The sequence below is a fragment of the Hyperolius riggenbachi genome, chromosome 2 (assembly GCF_040937935.1).
Source record: "Hyperolius riggenbachi isolate aHypRig1 chromosome 2, aHypRig1.pri, whole genome shotgun sequence".
Classification (NCBI taxonomy): Eukaryota; Metazoa; Chordata; class Amphibia; order Anura; family Hyperoliidae; genus Hyperolius; species Hyperolius riggenbachi.
This window is the reverse complement of record NC_090647.1, coordinates 263,250,990-263,268,626: the sequence shown is the minus strand read 5'-3', so window position 1 is coordinate 263,268,626 and position 17,637 is coordinate 263,250,990.

The window sequence follows — 17,637 nt, the reverse complement described above, 5'->3', positions numbered from 1 at the left end:
AAAGAAACGTTTGCTCGCACTTTTCCTTTTTGTTCACAGGATCCAACCGAAGGGTTCCGTCCTGGAGATGTGGTAGTAGTCGTAGTGGTACAGAGCCTGACCAGAGGGAGAAAGTATGACCATTTCCCCTATGGGCCACTCACCAAGGTTGTGGCTGTGACAGCTGTCCTGATGGAGGGGACCCCCACTTGGGTCCATGCGAGCAAAGTGAAGGTTACAATCAGAGGTTGAGGAGATCAACGGCAAAGGTGGTAGCCAGGCCACGAACAAAGGAGGTGAATCAGTTATAAAGTCCTTGAAGACCGGCTACCTAGAGCCTGAAGAAGCCAGGAGGAGGATATTCCCGGGCCCCTGTTTGCTTTTCTTATTAATAATTAGTTTTTATTACCTGCTATCAACTATCATTGACCCATCCAGTCAATTGATTGTTGATAATAGCAAGTTGTCATTATGATTTAGGACCCTCAGAACTCTGGTGTAGATACCTCCTGGGCAGACTTCTTTAATTTTTCATGGTTAACTGGATGGGTTAAGAAGCTGCTGACATTCATCCTGTGTATCATAGCCTCAATTTTATTCATTTATTTGGGATATAGACTGCTCATGTGCTGTATTCAAAGGTGTACATCACCCACACCTACTCCTACCCACATTTATGTGCAGTATTTAGCCCTTAGGGCTCAAGAGCATCTCACTGTTAGCAAAGAGGGAGGACCTACAGGGTTCTAATGAGAAGTTCACCTATAGAGGTCTGATTGGATGTCCAGTTATTGGCATAACTGGAAAGAGGGGAATGTGGGAGTGACCCTTGGGGACCCTTATTACTCATTTGCTATACCTAATATATCTAACACATATTCAATATATCTAACACATATTCCTTTGCTTGCTCATACTATAACCATATAATAAGATAGACAGGAACATATACTCATATAAACATAGTATTAGGAATTGCTTAGTTCTGTAACCCGCAAGGCATATCATAAGGCTTTGCCGTGCTTAGCAACTGTTCAGACGCCATGTTGTTCAGAGGCGTCCATATTGGTTATATAAGTTACATATAAGGACATATATTAACAACATTATACGATCTTGATATTAAAGGTAATTTTGCAAAAGCTCTTTCCTGTAACACAAACCACAATGCCTCTTCTTGCCTCTATCTGATAGTAACACACCCAACAATAAAACCCCTACTAACCCATGCATCCTGCCAATAGTTCCGAGAATACATCAAGCAATTTTGCAGAAAGCATAGCATCCTCCATTTTGTATCTTCATATATTAAAACACATATATAAGAAACTATGATATCTGCTGTATTAGCTGGAACTGTTAGTTAAGGTAATTGGCACTGAGGCTTAGCAGAAGGTGCTTCATGGGCCTAAGGACACCATATTGTCCAGTCTAAGTTAATCACATATACTTTGTATTTCCATATGATAGGGTGGGATGTAATAGTATGATTTGGCCATTATATTGAATGACGCTAAACAGATAACTTCTTTTGAAGCCTAAACCACAAGCTTATATCCGTTGTCACACCTATGCTACATTTCCCCTAACGGCCCACCACATGTTCTGGGCGCACAGCCAAATAGCTTCACACTTGTTGATTTCCTGTAACAAAAGGTTTAGAGATTTTTTATAAGTTTCCCTATAAGATGTATACTGTAGCTTCTGCGCATGTTTCAAATTTGTGGTTTGAGAAACTTTATATATACCACTCCCAGTTCTATTAAATTTCATTCTGGCTATTGATACCTGACCGCTCTTGTCTGTGTATTATTTCATGTAGTCAGAATCACTTGGCATGCCATGCGCTGACCAAATTATCTGACTAATCAAATTTTTTATAATTGTTTTATAATTGTTTAAGATAAACCGGCAACGCTAACCCAGCAGCAGCACACGTGATAGAACAGGAGGAGGCGCAGAAGGAGAAGCCCACGCTTTGAGACACAACAACCCAGGCCTTGCATGAGGACAAGAAGCGTGCAGATAGCATGCATTTTGCCGCCATGCAGTCATAAATGTAATAAAGATAAGAGGTTCAATAAACAGGGACCGGAAACGCTAACCCAGCAGCAGCACACGTGATGGAACAGGAGGAGGCGCAGGAGGAGAAGGCCACGCTTTCAGACACAACAACCCAGGCCTTGCATGAGGACAAGAAGCGTGCGGATAGCATGCTTTTTACCGCCACGCAGTCATAAATGTAATAAAGATAAGAGGTTCAATAAACAGGGATCGGCAACGCTAACCCAGCAGCAGCACACGTGATGGAACAGGAGGAGGCGCAGGAGGAGAAGGCCACCCTTTCAGACACAACAACCCAGTTCTTGCATGAGGACAAGAAGCGTGCGGATAGCATGCATTTTGCCGCCATGCAGTCATAAATGTAATAAAGATAAGAGGTTCCATAAACAGGGACCGGCAACGCTAACTCAGCAGCAGCACACGTGATGGAACAGGAGGAGGCGCAGGAGGAGAAGGCCACGCTTTCAGACACAACAACCCAGGCCTGGCATGAGGACAAGAAGCGTGCGGATAGCATGCTTTTTACCGCCATGCAGTCATAAATGTAATAAAGATAAGAGGTTCAATAAACAGGGACCGGAAACGCTAACCTTTGCTGACCACGTGCTCATGCAACTCAGGCACTGCAGAGCGCGCAAAGTGGTAGCGGCTGGGAACCACGTAACGTGGGATGGCCACTGACATCATGCCCTTGAAGCTGTTTGTCTCCACCACTCGATATGGCAGCATTTCACAGGCCAGAAGCTTGGCTATGCTGGCTGTTAGTGCCACGGCCCGGGGGTCATTTGCTGGCAATTTCCTCTTGCGCTCAAGCATCTCCGAGACAGACAACTGAACCGTAGGGCTGCACACTGAACGGCTGTTGGTTGTTGTGTTTGATGACTGGGAGACCTCAAGAGCACTATTCCGGAAAGTGACAGTGTCAGCGCCGTCTGATGTTTGTGAATGTTGTTGTGAACCACGCAATGGCTGGGCTACTGCTGCTGCTGAGGAGGGTCTGGTGGTGAGTCTTGTGACCCCAAGGGAGGCAGTGTTGCTGGTACCCTGTCCTGGCGGCCACAGAGTGGGATGTTTGGATACCATGTGGCGGGTCATGCTGGTGGTGGAGAGGTTGTTAATATGTTTCCCCCTGCTCAGGCGGGTCTTGCACACCTTGCAAATCACCATGGTACCATCCTCACTGCAGTCTTCAAAGAAAGGCCAGACTTTGGAGCACCTGCCTTGCTGGGGATTTTTGTTTGCACCTCTTTTGCATCTCACTTGAACTTCCACGCTTGTGGTGCCTGAAATTTCGCGCCGCCTACCTTGTGGCACAAGGCGAACTCGTGCAGCAGTGGGTTCTTCAACAGACTCATCTGGGCTGCTACGACGGCGATGTTCTCCTTCACATACAAAATCTGGGTCTCTGTCAACATTGTCCATACCCTCCTCCTCTTCCATCTCCTCAAACTCGTCATATGTGATTGTGGGCCGCCGCCATGGAGTAGAGCTCCCCACAACAACCTCTGCGCAGCACACTCCAATGTCGTCTTCAAGATCTTCTCGGCCGACCTCCTGCAATTGAAACCCCTCCTGCCCAACTTGCTCTGGGATTTGGGTTTCAAAGTCCTCCTCGGACTCGCCTTGCATTTCAGTGCGCGGTGCATTTCCCACACTAAATGGTTGTGAATCCGGGCACAACATTTCTGGCTGTTCCATTGACCTTTGAAAGGTGGAAGTTTGTTGGGCTGGGAATAGCTCCTGCGAATACCCCATTGTGTCCTGAGGAAATTCTTCGGACTGGTTATTTGGCAGTTGTGTGCGTGGTGTCGCTGCCGGTTGTGTCAGCTTTGTGCCCACTGGCTCCTTGTAACTGGCTGAGGACTCGGACCTCGTGCGTGATGTGCTGGTGCTGCTTAACCCACTGCTGGACGCTTGAGAGGTCATCCAATTAATTATCTGGTCCTGTTCTTTTGGATTTGTGAGGGTTGATATACTGGACAACATGGGCGGTATTGAGTGGGTTTTCTTCGGTGCTCCACTGTGGCCTGTACGTGAACCGTCAGGGGAAACACCTCTTCCCTTGCCCCTCCCTCTTTCACAGGATTTCTTTTTCATTTCACTTATCCTTGAAGTATACGCTGACTGGCAGCAGTACAGTGGCAGTACAGATATGCTATACAATGGTGGGTGAGCGGTGTACTACTATTCCCAGCAGCGACACAGAGCACAATGCTATACAGTGGTGGGTGAGCGGTGTACTACTGTTCCCAGCAGCGACACAGAGCACAATGCTATACAGTGGTGGGTGAGCGGTGTACTACTGTTCCCAGCAGCGACACAGAGCACAATGCTATACAGTGGTGGGTGAGCGGTGTACTACTGTTCCCAGCAGAGACGCAGAGTGGCAGTAAACACAATGCTATATAGTGTGGGTGAGCGGTGTACTACTATTCCCAGCAGCGACACAGAGCACAATGCTATACAGGGTGAGCGGTGTACTACTGTTTCCAGCAGACACACAGAGTGGCAGTAAACACAATGCTATATAGTGTGGCTGAGCGGTGTACTACTATTCCCAGCAGCGACACAGAGCACAATGCTATACAGGGTGAGCGGTGCACTACTGTTCCCAGCAGACACACAGAGTGGCAGTAAACACAATGCTATATAGTGTGGGTGAGCGGTGTACTACTATTCCCAGCAGCGACACAGAGCACAATGCTATACAGGGTGAGCGGTGCACTACTGTTCCCAGCAGAGACACAGAGTGGCAGTAAACACAATGCTATATAGTGTGGGTGAGCGGTGTACTACTATTCCCAGCAGCGACACAGAGCACAATGCTATACAGGGTGAGCGGTGCACTACTGTTCCCAGCAGACACACAGAGTGGCAGTAATCACAATGCTATATAGTGTGGGTGAGCGGTGTACTACTATTCCCAGCAGCGACACAGAGCACAATGCTATACAGGGTGAGCGGTGCACTACTGTTCCCAGCAGACACACAGAGTGGCAGTAAACACAATGCTATATAGTGTGGGTGAGCGGTGTACTACTATTCCCAGCAGCGACACAGAGCACAATGCTATACAGGGTGAGCGGTGTACTACTGTTCCCAGCAGACACACAGAGTGGCAGTAAACACAATGCTATATAGTGTGGCTGAGCGGTGTACTACTATTCCCAGCAGCGACACAATGACCGGGGGACCCTGGCTAGCCTGGCTGGAGAGAGAACTACCCTGCCTGCCTACCCAAAGCTAAACCCACAGACAAATGGCGGAGAAATGACGTGGATCGGGTATTTATTTACCCGAACCACGTGACACGTTCGGCCAATCTGAGCGCGTTTGGGTCCGAACCACGTGACCCGTTCGGCCAATCACAGCGCTAGCCGAACGTTCGGGTAACGTTTGGCCATGCGCTCTTAGTTCAGCCATATGGCCGAACAGTTTGGCCGAACACCATCAGGTGTTCGGCCGAACTCGAACATCACCCGAACAGGGTGATGTTCTGCAGAACCCGAACAGTGGCGAACACTGTTCGCCCAACACTAATTGGCTGGTAAGCCCTTTTCCTTTTGGGTGCTGGGATTCACTTTTATTGGCCTGATACCTCAGATGTGAAGCATGGTGGAACTGTATAGCATACCTACTTGTGACCTGCACTGATTCAGTTACTGTACTGATTCATTAATAATCGGGGCAATCAGGTCTGAATACCATCTTAAGATTCAGACCCTTAAAGGGAACCAGAGATGAGGGGATCCTTAAAAATTAAAAAAGAGCTTATACATACCTTGGGCTTTCTCCAGCCCCATAAGCCTGGATCGCTCCCACGCCGCCATCCTCCGCTTACTCTATTACACTTCCGCCGGTCGCGACCAGTTGTACGCATGCACAGGGGCACCCTCCGGCTTTGTACGCATGTGCTTGCGCAGTACGGAGGGAGCGCACTGCGCTTGCGTCGACTGGCTCGACTGCCCGAAATTACGGGACCCGGTACCGGCGGACAGAGGCAGCGGAGGATGGCGGCGTGGGAGCGATCCAGGCTTATGGGGCTGCAGGAAGCCCCAGGTATGTATAAATCTATTTATTCTTCATCTCTGGTTCTCTTTCAGCTGGTATTCACCGAATTTGCACCATTTCTTCATTATTTTTTTTTGGTGTTCTCTTGGGTTATGGCTCATTACGCATTTTTTTTATTACAATTTCAATAGCAATTTTGTTTGTTTGATTTTAGATTGTTATTGTAAGGATCCAGTGAAGAGCTATTGTGGCTCGAAATGAACTAGTATAGTTGCCTGATTACTAATTGCACTCCTTCAAGCCATTTTTGCATTGTATGTGCCTGATTACTAATTATAATACTTCAAGCGATTTTTGCATTATATGAATACCTGATTGGCCTGATTATAAATGTATCAGTACAAACCACTACAATATATGCGATTTTCATGAAGCTTGGTCGATCATCACATTTTTTTGAAGCTTAGTTATTTATTTATTATTTTTTTGCAATAAAGTTGAAGCAATTTTTTGGACTGCAACATACCATGTGTGGCTTCTTTGGATTTTACTGTTGTTTTAGTGGAAATAAGTGTCTAATGAGGGTGTAGTGGATCACCCTGTTATGATATTGGCTTAATCCGTTTGACTAATCCCTCCCAAATATTTATACCACATGCTAGATTCTTGGCATACGTGGGCTCCAACCAGCCTCCGCACCCAGGGTGTGCAGGGGTTAACCCTTTGTATTAGGGGAAGTGCAGAGAATTTTGTTTTGAAAGTTATTGGGGAACAAAAAAAAACATACTAAATTTACCTTATTATGCAGAGAAAGTGCTAAGGTAATTTTAAAGAGAAATGCACAAAACCAATAGATAACCAAGTGCTTGTACAGGGGACAACTAGGCGAAGATATAGCTTACGGCTTAAGTATACATATCCTTCAAAGTCTAATTTCATATACAAGTGTTTCCTCAGTTCTGTGTAGATACTCATATACATAACTTGTTTTTATTTGTCTTTAAGATGTTTGAGCAAATAATATTAAATAAATAGGGTTGAAGCTAATTTTACACATGGGCCTCGATTCACTAAAGTGCTAGCATGCCAATGAAAAGGCACTTTGCATGTGCTAACATGCTTTGCAAGTGCTAACCAGGTGCTTAGTTAGCACATGCAAACACTTAGCACCGTAGTTAGCACATGCAAAGTACTTAGCACCGTAGTTAGCACATGCAAACTACTTAGCACCATAGTTAGCACATGCAAACTACTTAGCACCCTAGTTAGCACGGTGTTAAGTAGTTTGCATGTGCTAACTACGATGCTAAGTAGTTTGCATGTACTAACTATGGTGCTAAGTAGCTTGCATGTGCTAACTACCGTGCTAAGTTTGCATGTGCTAACTACGGTGTTACGTCCACCACACCTGTCGCACGACACTTTAAAACAATACATGGCGGTGACTACCGCGGTTTGCGGGTCATTGGCCTCGATCGCATACACACGACGATTAGAGGAGGCAACTATGATCGCCTGCTCCTTCAGAAAGAATCCCGATGGATTTTTGAACTTGGAGCAACAGATCCTCCTGGTTTGAATGACTCGATTGGCTTTGCAGCATTTTTACCCAATTAGCTTGCTATGGGTTTGTTTGACCCTGGTTTTCCCCCCCTCCCCCCGTAATTTCTGCGATCCCTCTTCTCCTCCTCTGCCTTCTATCGTTGCGTCCTAAGGGCGCCCTGTGTTCATGGGCGAGCTGCCTCTATCCTGCTGTTGATCGGGTCCTCCCCCTGCAGCTGTAGTTCCACACTGAGATGCTAATTTTTGATATGGATCCCCTCTTGGAGACCTTTTTTGAGTTGGTGTTACACTCATATTATTTTGGATATCTGGCTATATTGTTTGGCCAGGTTGTTTGATGTCCAATTGATTATTAGACTATCTGGCATTAATTGGCTATCAGCTCATAATATATACTTTTTTGAATAATTTAAATATATATATAATAAAAATGTCTTTTTCCCCTCCTTTTTTTGTAAATACGATATCCTTTAAATGTTTGTTCGGTTTGTGTGTGTGCGTGTTGCCTGCTCTGCCCCCATGGAGTTAGCCCCGTACCGGTCTGTGTGTCCGTGCTCTTTGTTCGGTGTGGGGATCAGCTCTACATGCTGTGTCTTTGTCTTTTTTCCCCGTGGAGTTTTCTTCTTTTTTGATTGGTTGCGGCTTCCTCCTGGGGGCGGATGACGCACACGCTAGCCTGATTGGTTGGCCGCGTGTTTCCGTACTTAGGTAAGGCAAGGACGCTAGCTCAGCCACGCCTCCCTTTGAAAAAGCCGGAAGAGCCGGCGAAACATGTCAGGGTGGTTGGCGTGGCTCTGACACCCTGAGTGCTGCCTGTCTCAGCCCTCCACTGCTCCCCACTGATTGCGGCCATCACCGTCGGTTGTTTCCGCTCCTGTTGGATCCCGCTAAGCTGCCGCCTTGCACTTCGGGGACTGGATACTGGACTGGACATTCCGCTGTGGGAATTGTTACAGCCGCATGCTGCTGGATGCTGCTGGACGCTGCTGCATGGTTGGCTGGCCTGACATTGTGTCCATTTAAGCGTCAACATACTGACAAGTGGATCCATGTGCCTAGACGGGTTTCATCTCCTTATACATGTCCTCCCCTAGCCTTGAGCTCCGGCGGTGGGTTGTAGGACTGCACTGAACTGAACTGAATTGAACCCGGTCACTCCAGGAGCTGGTACAGTATGGTCTTCACTGTTGATGCATGAAGTATATGGTCTCCTATGGGCATTATCTGGCTTATTGAACTTTATGCAATTTATGTTGCCATTGCGGCTGCCGCAGCTTACTAACCGCTAAATCCTCAGCTGGACTAATCCATACTGCCTCCTATGGTTTGCTTAGCATATTCATCAATATTTTTGGGATCCCTGATCACATTAGGTGATCCTAGCCAGGAATGGATGATTGTGGATGTGTGCGGTGGGTGAGTGCTGATTTACCGGCAGTACTGTACGGGTGCATTTCTGTTTTTTAATTGTGTGCCTATTTGAACTTTTTGATTAATAAAGATATTTTCTATTTTTATAAATTCTAGTGTGGTAATTTTCTGCACATGCCCTCCAAACCCCCAGTTCCCTTGAATTTTACGTTACTTAGCACCGTAGTTAGCACATGCAAAGTACTTAGCACCGTAGTTAGCACATGCAAAGTACTTAGCACCGTAGTTAGCACATGCAAACTACTTAGCACCATAGTTAGCACATGCAAACTACTTAGCACCCTAGTTAGCACGGTGTTAAGTAGTTTGCATGTGCTAACTACGATGCTAAGTAGTTTGCATGTGCTAACTATGGTGCTAAGTAGCTTGCATGTGCTAACTACCGTGCTAAGTTTGCATGTGCTAACTACGGTGTTACGTCCACCACACCTGTCGCACGACACTTTAAAACAATAAATGGCGGTGACTACCGCGGTTTGCGGGTCATTGGCCTCGATCGCATACACACGACGATTAGAGGAGGCAACTATGATCGCCTGCTCCTTCAGAAAGAATCCCGATGGATTTTTGAACTTGGAGCAACAGATCCTCCTGGTTTGAATGACTCGATTGGCTTTGCAGCATTTTTACCCAATTAGCTTGCTATGGGTTTGTTTGACCCTGGTTTTCCCCCCCTCCCCCCGTAATTTCTGCGATCCCTCTTCTCCTCCTCTGCCTTCTATCGTTGCGTCCTAAGGGCGCCCTGTGTTCGTGGGCGAGCTGCCTCTATCCTGCTGTTGATCGGGTCCTCCCCCTGCAGCTGTAGTTCCACACTGAGATGCTAATTTTTGATATGGATCCCCTCTTGGAGACCTTTTTTGAGTTGGTGTTACACTCATATTATTTTGGATATCTGGCTATATTGTTTGGCCAGGTTGTTTGATGTCCAATTGATTATTAGACTATCTGGCATTAATTGGCTATCAGCTCATAATATATACTTTTTTGAATAATTTAAATATATATATAATAAAAATGTCTTTTTCCCCTCCTTTTTTTGTAAATACGATATCCTTTAAATGTTTGTTCGGTTTGTGTGTGTGTGTGTTGCCTGCTCTGCCCCCATGGAGTTAGCCCCGTACCGGTCTGTGTGTCCGTGCTCTTTGTTCGGTGTGGGGATCAGCTCTACATGCTGTGTCTTTGTCTTTTTTCCCCGTGGAGTTTTCTTCTTTTTTGATTGGTTGCGGCTTCCTCCTGGGGGCGGATGACGCACACGCTAGCCTGATTGGTTGGCCGCGTGTTTCCGTACTTAGGTAAGGCAAGGACGCTAGCTCAGCCACGCCTCCCTTTGAAAAAGCCGGAAGAGCCGGCGAAACATGTTAGGGTGGTTGGCGTGGCTCTGACACCCTGAGTGCTGCCTGTCTCAGCCCTCCACTGCTCCCCACTGATTGCGGCCATCACCGTCGGTTGTTTCCGCTCCTGTTGGATCCCGCTAAGCTGCCGCCTTGCACTTCGGGGACTGGATACTGGACTGGACATTCCGCTGTGGGAATTGTTACAGCCGCATGCTGCTGGATGCTGCTGGACGCTGATGCATGGTTGGCTGGCCTGACATTGTGTCCATTTAAGCGTCAACATACTGACAAGTGGATCCATGTGCCTAGACGGGTTTCATCTCCTTATACATGTCCTCCCCTAGCCGTGAGCTCCGGCGGTGGGTTGTAGGACTGCACTGAACTGAACTGAATTGAACCCGGTCACTCCAGGAGCTGGTACAGTATGGTCTTCACTGTTGATGCATGAACTATATGGTCTCCTATGGGCATTATCTGGCTTATTGAACTTTATGCAATTTATGTTGCCATTGCGGCTGCCGCAGCTTACTAACCGCTAAATCCTCAGCTGGACTAATCCATACTGCCTCCTATGGTTTGCTTAGCATATTCATCAATATTTTTGGGATCCCTGATCACATTAGGTGATCCTAGCCAGGAATGGATGATTGTGGATGTGTGCGGTGGGTGAGTGCTGATTTACCGGCAGTACTGTAATTGTGTGCCTATTTGAACTTTTTGATTAATAAAGATATTTTCTATTTTTATAAATTCTAGTGTGGTAATTTTCTGCACATGCCCTCCAAACCCCCAGTTCCCTTGAATTTTACGTTACTTAGCACCGTAGTTAGCACATGCAAAGTACTTAGCACCGTAGTTAGCACATGCAAAGTACTTAGCACCATAGTTAGCACATGCAAACTACTTAGCACTCTAGTTAGCACGGTGTTAAGTAGTTTGCATGTGCTAACTACGATGCTAAGTAGTTTGCATGTACTAACTATGGTGCTAAGTAGCTTGCATGTGCTAACTACCGTGCTAAGTTTGCATGTGCTAACTACGGTGCTAAGTTTGCATGTGCTAACTACAGTGCTAAGAAGTTTGAATGTGCTAACTACTTAGCAACCTAGTTAGCATGTGCAAAGCTTTTAGGCATGCTAACTATGTTAGCACTCTTTAGTGAATCAAGCCCATGGTGTGGTGCAATTTTCCTGGGGCACATTATTCCCCCTGTACATTACCCTGCAGCAGACTGCGGTGACAGGGCAATCTGCATAGGTCTCCCCCACTCAGTGTCATGGTCCCTGCTGAACAGGAAGTATGTCACTGGATTATCATCGCTCTGCACATGCAAGCTGCACCGTAACCGTGATTGACAGTTCACGCATATTGGCCCATATGCAATTCACTTTTTCTCCTTAGTTTTTTCCTAGGTGATATTTTCAGAATTGTCAATAAAATGCATTTTTAGCCACCAGCAAGCAAAACAATACTCAAAATAATTTTGATGGTACTTTTTCACCTACTTTTTAATACTTTTTCAGTTGCAAAGTACTGAAAAGTTATTTAAAACAGAAGATGAAAAATTATCTCCTAGGAGAAAACTCAGGAGAAAAAGTTAATTGCATATGGCCCATTGCGTTTCAATTCACTATCATCACTGCATAGTCCGTGCGATTAGCACAGATCATGCGTAAATGCACTGCAGACTTTGTGGTGGCTATACGGCGATTTAACTACTTCTGTCACACCGCATCATGTTGCAATAGGTGTCCAAGGCACTATAGACTTTCATTACCCTAGCAGCACCATGCGGTAAAAAAGGGTAACGCAACTTGGGTCAATTGCTAGTATAATGCACATTACACAAATGGTGTAATCGATTATAGAAGCAAAGCATGCATTCTGTACATAATGTAAGGTGCACTATTTGCATAATGCCAGGCGCGTAGCTAGGGGGGGTCGGGGTAGGTCAAGTGCCCCTGGTCGCCGGGTCCCCAAGGGAGCCCAGCTGAGCTGCTTTGTTTTTTTTTTTTTTGCTTTTTGTTTTTTTTTTCTGGGAAGGGGAGCAGCGCAGAGAAGAGGGAGAGCTGTGAGTAGCGGTAGGAAAGGGGGGCCATCTCCCCCCTCCTTCCCTCACCTTAGAGCTGCTCTCCCTCCCTCGCTGTCCCCTCCATTAATGTCCGGGTGTCTGGCACAGCGGGCGGAACTCACCTCCGTCTCGCTCCAGCGCCGGAAGTTTGGGTGCCGCAGCAGCTGCTCTGGTCTGGACCAGACCGAGTAGCGGCGAATCCATCCGGCGCTGCGACGAGACGGAGGTAAGTTCCGCCCCCGCTGCGCCAGCCACCCGGACATTAATGGAGGGGACAGCGAGGGAGGGAGAGCAGCTCTCCTTCTTCTCTGCACTGCTCCCCTCCTGCTGGGGAGCCAGGGAGGGGGACACCTGGCTACCTACCCTGGGCACATATACTCCTGGCTACATATACTGGGCATATATACCCCTGACTACATATACTGTGCATATATACCCCTGGCTACATATACTGGGCACATATGCCCCTGGCTACATATACTGGGCATATATACCCCTGACTACATATACTGAGCACATATACCCCTGACTATATATACTGGGCACATATACCCCTGACTATATATACTGGGCACATATTATACCCCTGGCTACATATACTGGGCACATATACCCTGGCTACATATACTGGGCACATATACCCCTGGCTACATATACTGGGCACATATACCCCTGGCTACATATACTGGGCACATATACCCCTGACTATATATACTGGGCACATATTATACCCCTGGCTACATATACTGGGTATATATACCCCTGGCTACATATACTGGGCACATATACCCCTGGCTACACATACTGGGCACTTATACCCCTGACTACATATACTGGGGACATATACCCCCCAATACATATACTGGGCACATATACACCTTGCTACATATACTGGGTACATATACCCCTGACTATATATACTGGGGACATATACCCCTGACTACATATACTGGGGACATATACCCCTGACTACATATACTGGGGACATATACCCCTGGCTACATATACTGGGCATATATACCCCTGGCTACATATACTGGGCACATATTATACCCCTGGCTACATATACTGGGCATATATACCCCTGGTTACTTATACTGGGCACATATACCCTTGGCTACATATACTGGGCATATATACCCCTGACTACATATACTGGGTACATATACCCCTGGCTACATATACTGGGCACATATACTCCTGACTATATATACTGCACACATATACCCCTGACTATATATACTGGGCACATATACCCCTGGCTACATATACTGGACACATATACCCCTGGCTACATATACTGGGCATATATACCCCTGGCTACATATACTGGGCACATATACCCCTGGCTACATATACTGGGCACATATACCCCTGGCTACATATACTGGGCACATACACCCCTGAAGATATATACTGGGCACATATTATACCCTTGGCTACATATACTGGGTATATATACCCCTGGCTACATATACTGGGGACATATACCCCCCAATACATATACTGGGCACATCTACACCTTTCTACATATACTGGGCACATATTCCCCTGACTATATATACTGGGGACATACACCCCTGACTACATATACTGGGGACATATACCCCTGACTACATATACTGGGGACATATACCCCTGGCTATATATACTGAGAACATATACACCTGCCTACATATACTGGGCATTTATACCCCTGCCTACATATACTGGGCATATATACCCTTGGCTACATATACTGGGCACATATTATACCCCTGGCTACATATACTGGACATATATACCCCTGGCTACATATACTGGGCACATATACCCTTGGCTACATATACTGGGCATATATACCCCTGGCTACATATACTGGGCACATATACCCCTGGCTATATATACTGGGCACATATTATACCCCTGGCTACATATACTGGGCATATATACCCCTGGCTACATATACTGGGCACATATACCCTTGGCTACATATACTGGGCATATATACCCCTGACTACATATACTGGGCACATATACCCCTGGCTACATATACTGGGCACATATACCCCTGACTATATATAATGGGCACATATTATACCCCTGGCTACATATACTGGGCACATATACCCCTGGCTACATATACTGGGCATATATACCCCTAGCTACATATACTGGGCACATATTATACCCCTGGCTACATATACTGGGCACATATTATACCCCTGGCTACATATACTGGGCATATATACCCCTGGCTACATATACTGGGCACATATAACCCTGACTACATATATTGGGCACATATACCCCTGGGTACATATACTGGGCACATATACCCCTGACTATATATACTGGGCACATATACTCCTGACTATATATACTGGGCACATATTATACCCCTGGCTACATATACTGGGCACATATTATACCCCTGGCTACATATACTGGGCACATATACTCTTGGCTACATATACTGGGCATATATACCCCTGGCTACATATACTGGGCACATATAACCCTGACTACATATACTGGGCACATATACCCCTGGCTACATATACTGGGCACATATACCCCTGACTATATATACTGGGTACATATTATACCCCTAGCTACATATACTGGGCATATATACCTCTAGCTACATATACTGGGCATATATACCCCTAGCTATATATACTGGGCACATATACCCCTGGCTACATATACTGGGGACATATACCCCTGACTACATATACTGGGGACATATACCCCTCGCTACATATACTGGGCACATATACACCTGGCTACATATACTGGGCACATATACCCATGACTATATATACTGGGGACATATTCCTCTGACTACATATACTGGGGACATATACCCCTGACTACATATACTGGGGACATATACCCCTGGCTATATATACTGAGAACATATACACCTGCCTACATATACTGGGCATTTATACCACTGCCTACATATACTGGGCACATATAACCCCCTGACTACATATACTGGGCATATATACCCCTGGCTACATATAATGGGTATATATACCTCTGGCTACATATACTGGGCACATATTATACCCCTGGCTACATATACTGGGCACATATACCCCTGGCTACATATACTGGGCATATATACCCCTGGCTACATATACTGGGCACATATACCCCTGGCTACATATACTGGGCACATATACCCCTGACTACATATACTGGGCACATATACACCTGGCTACATATACTGGGCACATATACACCTGGCTACATATACTGGGCACATATACCCCTGACTATATATACTGGGGACATATACCCCTGACTACATATACTGGGGACATATACCCCTGCCTACATATACTGGGCACATATACCCCTGGCTACCTGTTCTGGGGACATCTATACCGCTGGCCACCTATTCTGGGGACATCTATACTGCTGGCCACCTATTCTGGGGACACCTATAGACCTGGGGCTACCTATTTTTGGGGAACCACTGCTGTCAGATTGAGTGTATTTTGGGGAACTGCTGCCAGGTGAGAGGTGTCTACCATATTAAGGGGGCATTCTGCCTATTTATGTGAAATGCTGTCTATTTATGTGCCTTATGACTGCTGAATTTGTCTTGTTGGGGGCCTCATGATTGCTGAATTTGTCTTGTTGGGGGCCTCATGATTGCTAAATTTGTCTTGTTGGGGGCCTCATGATTGCTGAGTTGGTCATGTTGGGGGCCTCATGTTTGCTCATGATTGCTGAATTTGTCTTGATGGGGGGGCTCATGATTGCTGAATTTGTCTTGGAACATGCTGGAAGGTACATACTGAGGGAGGGTGGGTGAGCGTGAGCCTGCTAACCTCCATGTACATTTGGCTCTACCCATAACCACGCCACATTTATTATGTGGCCACGCCCCCTTCCGGCGTGGCCCCGCAACCTTAACTTTGGGGGGGTGCATTAATAGTCTTTGTCCCCGGGCGCTGAAAACCCTAGCTACACCTCTGCATATTGCTCAATCTGATACTTACATAAGTACTGGTAAAATTTACATGGTCTACTGATTTTACTGCTGCTTTGTGACTATACTCCCTTACTGGTTATCTCATGGATTATCTCTTCTTGGGGTGGATTTACAAAAGTGCTCTAAACTTAGTGTGCAGACAGCGCACCAGTTTACAGTGATTTACTCCAATTATGTAACACTTCATTTATACATCACTAACCTTGCCTACTACACAAGCAACATTAGTTAATGCATGTATAAAGCAAGTTACACAATTTGAATACCTCGCTATGCTAAACTAAACATGCACTGTCTGCACATGTTACGTTTTCTGCTCCTATTTAATGTACCCTCCCCCCATCTGTTTATCTCATGAGTACTGTACTCTCTCCATATAGGTAAGGGGGATCAGTGAATAATGGCGCACAGCTCCTATGCATAAGAATGGCGCAGCATTAAAAAGATACGCTTATCGCTATTTATCGTTAGTACTGCATAGTAATGGCGTGCAGGGAAAAAAGAAGAAAAACGGCACACACTAACGTTATTTATCAATAGTGGCACACACTAACGTTATTTATCAATAGTGGCACACACTAACGTTATTTATCAATAGCGCCCTACATAAGCCAAACTGCAGACGTTATTTAACTGCAAAACGGTGAATGGATTGAATGTAACACTGTCAAGGTTAGGGTTAGGCACCACCAGGGGGGTCTTAGGGTTAGGCACTACCAAGGGGGTGGTTAGGGTTAGGTACAGGGAGGGTTCTGTGTAAGAGTAGGGTTAGGTATAGTTACAGTACAATATACACCACCAGGGGGTCTTAGGGTTAGGAACCACCAGGGGGGGTCTTAGGGTTAGGCACCACCAGGGGGGTGGTTAGTGTTAGGCACCACCAGGGGGGGTTTAGGGGTTAGGGATAGGTGCAGAGAGGGTTCTGTGTGTTAATGCTAAATAACAATAAGGCTTTAACGTTAAATAGTGATAAGCGGCAAACGGATTAGCGGCAACACTGTGCACCATTATTCTCAGGCGCCATTTTCAGATGGATGCAGTTAAGGATATAAATTAGCACAGTGAGATAATAAAAGAGGAAAGCTGTGTGAATCAATCCCTAAATAACAAGTGAAAACTGTTACAGGCACTGCAGCATCATGTTTACCTCTGAGCTCACCTGACAGCAGCTTGTTTGGACTAGAGACGCAGTC